The sequence below is a fragment of the Centruroides sculpturatus genome, unplaced genomic scaffold (genome assembly GCF_000671375.1).
Source record: "Centruroides sculpturatus isolate CEXI.00-Female unplaced genomic scaffold, Cexi_2.0 scaffold8, whole genome shotgun sequence".
Lineage (NCBI taxonomy): Eukaryota > Metazoa > Arthropoda > Arachnida > Scorpiones > Buthidae > Centruroides > Centruroides sculpturatus.
In genome coordinates, this window is record NW_019384535.1 from 507,845 (window position 1) to 512,914 (window position 5,070).

The window sequence follows — 5,070 nt, forward strand, 5'->3', positions numbered from 1 at the left end:
AAAGAAACTAAAAACAATTTATGAACCACAATAAAATTTAATTACACAGTTTAATGAACCGATATAATACTTTACTTGTAAATTTGAACAAGTGTTTACTAATTATATGATTTTGTGCTAAATAATACCGAGTGTGATTTAGACAGGTGTGACATTCAAACAAATTATCAACTGACACCCGAATATTAATCTATAAGCAGGTTCGTGACACTAGATATTTCTATAAATGTATTTATACCATAAGTACACTTGATAATGAATTTCATAGCAAGATCGGTAATTTCATTTACTTGTAAGGTTGACTTCTAACATCTGTAAATTTTTTACCAAAGCCATTCGAGCACGAATAATACGAAAGATTTAATGTCAGCCCTGATTACATTACATTATTTTTGCAGAAACTGATATTTATTCACTCCACAATTCTTAAATGAGATTAAATTTCAAAATTCAGCAATATAATAATATTTAACTTAAGAGTTTGGAATAAATATAAATATAAAATTCGATTATTTACTATCGCTAAACATCGATAGTAGCTAATACAGAAGCTTTTATTATACATCTTTCAAGCAATATAAAAATAAATGTTTATTAATTAATATCTATTAAGTAAAAAGAATAACAGAAAATAATAGATACAAATCTCGTCACAATGCCGGGCTTAAATTATTAATCATCTTTTAATTAAAAAAAAATCCAGCAACGAGTTGCTTAATTTTCCCGGAAACATTAAAAACTGTGTGTATGACGCCATCTGTTAGTATATTTTATTAAAACAACTTTTTTATATTTTTTAACTGTTATAAAATGGCAAAAAGCTTAATTTTCAGTGTAGGGTGAGTTTTACAAAAAAAAAAAAAAAAAAATTGAAAATGCTAATAACGAGAAAAATCGCATTAAGACCGACCCCATTCGAGATACAACACACGACTCTATTTATCTCCCACCTTCCTTTACCTTTAACCATAAAAATTTACTAGCATAAAACCTCCTAAAACACAAACCTCCCTATGAAATTTCAGAAATTGTTGACAAAAAGCACAGAAGTTATTAAGCTTCAAACGAGATAAACAAAATCGTGTCCTCACACACACATCCATACATACAGAAAAAATCCCCGAATCTTTTGTTTTTTGCATTTCCCGACGTTTAAAAGTCCTCTGAATAAAAAATTAACAATCGGGGGGGGGGGTAAATTTTTGACCGATCTTCATACTTTCCCTCTGTTATATATAACAGAGCCGAAAAATAAAAACAAAATGGCTACCCGTCCAGACCAAAGGTTCATATATAGTTAAGCGTTTCATATCTGGTCTCGATTTTCACGTATCTAACTCCGTTGTCGAGAATAACGAATAACGGACGGACCGACAGCCGACAGTAAGGACGTATAGGTCTATAATCAGAAAATTGCAGCCCAATAAGAGTGGTCTGTAACGGTAGTAGCACGAGATGCATATATAACAGAATAAAAACAGTAAAATCTATAACAAAATAAATCAATCACATAATAATGTAAATAAACATTACAAAATTTATAAGAATAATATATTTTTTTAAATTTCTAAAATTATTTATTATTTTTATTATCGGTGGGAGAATATTCTATAAAGAAACATAATAAAAAGTAAACATAAATTATGTAACGAGAGAGTATGGCTGAAAAGCCATAATAATACTGTTTACATAAACATAACATTAATATAAATACAAAAATGTGAGCACCATTATTTTCAATAAAGAAGTCAAAACATAACAGAAAAATTACCATTACGTAAATAAAAATGCAGAAGAAGAACATAAAAACTAAAAAGTAATTCTCCAGTTTCCTTGTAAATAACTGCGATTAAAGAGGCTACAGAATACATAATTTAAATATGAAACAAGTAAAATATAAAATAATATTTGTCTAATCAATTATTCATTATTTATTATAAATGTAGATCAGACAATAATAAAATAATTGAAAAAAAGATTATAAAAATGAATGCTACAACTAAGCATTAATTAATTAATTACTAATTAACAAATAAAAACATGCGACTAATAAATTTTAATAGATAAAATTGCAGACTGTTTACTATTATATTATTTTGTATTTTACGAAAAATTTTTAAATTGTAAATCATTTTTTAATTTATTAAAATCTGTTTCCACTTGTAATTTTCTAATGCAAACATTTTAAAATCGCTTTCAAGGAGAATTATTTACTTGGAATGGAAAAAAATTTTTTATAATTTCGTCCTAATCTCCCGTACATTTTAAAATTTATATTTTACTTACTTCTTACAAAAGAATTGATATAAAAGAAAATAATCAAAATAATGACTTTTTATTATCCCGAGATAAAATTGAACAAGGTGAATTTAAATTGAAATAAATTTTCGCCTTTTTTTTAATTATTCTTAAACCTTTTCTAACACAAAAAAAAATGACAATGTAACCTGTAAAAGATCCAACATACCGTGATATTACTACCCAAATCAGTGAATAAATATTGAAATCAGTTTCTGTTTAAATTAACAAACTTCACAAAGTGAATGCGACTTTTATGCTGTGTTTCAAATGAATATAAAACTCCTATTTTTATAGATAAATATAAATATCTTGTGAAAAAAATTGTATAAATTATGATGGATGCGAAAAAATCGGTTGCAAAAATAAATATAATCGATTCGAAACTGACGAATCAGAACTAAAATATGTGCAGTTTATAATAAGACAATTTAAATAGAAATAACTTGACATAAAAAGAAAAGAATAAAACTGAATAATGTTTTTTGAAGTTAACATATATCCATATAATTTATTTTTAAACGTTGTTTTATGTATTATAACAGACTGTTTCTATTTTTCCTAACAAATTCGTCGTATCTCCAATAAATCATGATAAGTTATTACATAAAATTATGTCAGAAACCTTAATTTAATATTATATATATAATTAAGTTTTATTTAGTAGAATAATCTAAACTAAATTTACAATCGAATGTTTATTATTGTAATATTTTCACAATGCTAGGTTGCAATTTTAATCTTTGTTTAATTTAGGAAAATCGTATGACTTCTAGTCTGTACCGGAAGTACGTGTTTAGTTAATCAGGACCTCAGACCCTAAACTTCAGTAGAAGATTACGTTGCTTTCAGGCCTTAGGCGTAATTTTGTTATAAGACCCTTTATGTAAATAATGCTCTTTTATATTAAAAAGGGGGCAATAAAATTGTCAATTTATGAGTTATGTCACTGTTCTTGCCGGGGATCCTTATAAACATTCAATAAATTTTTAGAGGCATATTATCTGTTATTAGATAATTTTTAAGGCCTTTAGGCGTGCGCCTAGTGCGCCTAAAGGCCTTAAAAATTAGGTGAACCATCATTACTAAGCTTTCTATCAATATATCTGGTCTCGATTTTCATCTCTCTAACTCCGAAGTTAACAAAGAACAAACAGATTGACACAGTTGGAAAGTATAAGTCTGCAATTAGAAAATTAAAGCTAAAAAATATAGGCTAAAACAAAACAATTTACATAAAACTTTTATTATATTATAAATCAGGCTAACAAACATTTAAACATGTTAATTTTATTTATATATGTGAAAGATCATTTTCTTTACGACTAACAAAGTAAAATTTTAATATAAGCATCAAAATAATTTTGACAATATCTTTAAAAAAATATATATATATATATGAGATATACTTCCATCAACTGATCTGATATTTGAAGACGAGCAATATCGTTAATTGGAAAGAAATCAGAAACTTTGATCTAGTAAATGATTTTGGTAACGGATATTAAACACAAAAACATAATTACAATTTAAAAAGTAATCGTAATTAACGAAAAATTTTCTAAAATTCAATAACTAGAAAAAAAAACACAAAAATACATTTAAAAATTAGAATAGCAAACCAATTCAGGAAGTGTTTAATAATTGCATTTATACATAATAATTATGCGAGAAAATTTTTCGTAGTTACTGTATTTATCAAGTAATTGATCTAATTTTTAGCTAACGCATTTGTTCGAAATTGTTAGGAACAGAATCAATATAATAAGCTAACTGTTCATTTTTTTACCCTGTTTGTATGTATTTGTGGAGTAATCGATTGCAGTCTCAAATGAGTTCTGATTGATAAAAACAATAGAAGATTACAACTATCTATTAATCGGCACAGTGCCTAATACCACTCGAGATAAAGAAGAAAGTAGTTATAGAAAACTACTTGGGTATGTGAATCCTTTATTTGTTTTCAGATTTATAACAACCTGCATGAAGATTTAGTCTAGGAAATATTAAAACGTTTTACTGATAAACACATGTATACGAAATGTATTCTAATAAATATAAGAAGAGTCTAAGGAAGGAGAAGAGATATATTATCGATTGGACTTGACTTCAGTTACAAGAACAGCTTGCACTTTTCTTCATAAATACCTTGGAATACAGATATAAAAGTCGTATATTTATAACTAAAATAAAAATGTTCTTGTTTTTCTTTTGTTATTTCGTTTTCTTATATTAATACCGATATATTAAAAAATATACTGGAGTAAATAAATTTTTTACATTTAATTTAATAAGATTATACAAAATATATCGAATAACAACAAAAGTGAAAGTATAAAATGAATAATAAAAAATTATGAATTTTATATTTACCAGTTTCGATCTTTCTCGTATTTTAATTAATTCCGATTTATTTTTATATTCTTTTTTCCTCGTATATAAAAATCTGAGAAAGTCTGAAAAAAAATCGTAAAAATAATAATGAGATTATGATTTGAAGAAAAATTATTAATCATTTTCATAATCAATAAAAAGCAAAATTGATAATAGGTTTTTTTACATATAAAAATTCTGATTATGCAAACCTCAATCGTGTATAATCGGCATTCCACCGTTCGAAAAATTTTTTGAAACACCTTTCTGTGACGTAATCAACTAATACGCATACGTCACAAGCGGAAGTACCCAATAGCAATCAGGTAAGTCGTCGACGTCACGACACGTGTCGGTAGCCGAAGGTTGATGTACAAATCCCAATGTTACAGACATCAG

At 26.3% G+C, this 5,070-nt stretch overlaps 1 protein-coding gene across 10 annotated transcripts in view; it reads right to left on the bottom strand.

The window, feature by feature from the left end:
* LOC111623180 (glutamate receptor-like) overlaps positions 1 to 5,018 on the bottom strand; it is a 51,096-nt gene extending 46,078 nt beyond the window's left edge. For all 10 annotated transcript variants that reach the window (XM_023365659.1, XM_023365655.1, XM_023365651.1 and 7 more), the window contains exons 1-2: positions 4,884 to 5,018; positions 4,672 to 4,754 (exon numbers count right to left, since the gene is read on the bottom strand). The gene's annotated coding sequence lies outside the window, so the exon portion shown is untranslated. The remainder of the gene's footprint in view (positions 1 to 4,671; positions 4,755 to 4,883) is intronic.
* Between the last annotated feature and the right edge of the window lie 52 nt (positions 5,019 to 5,070).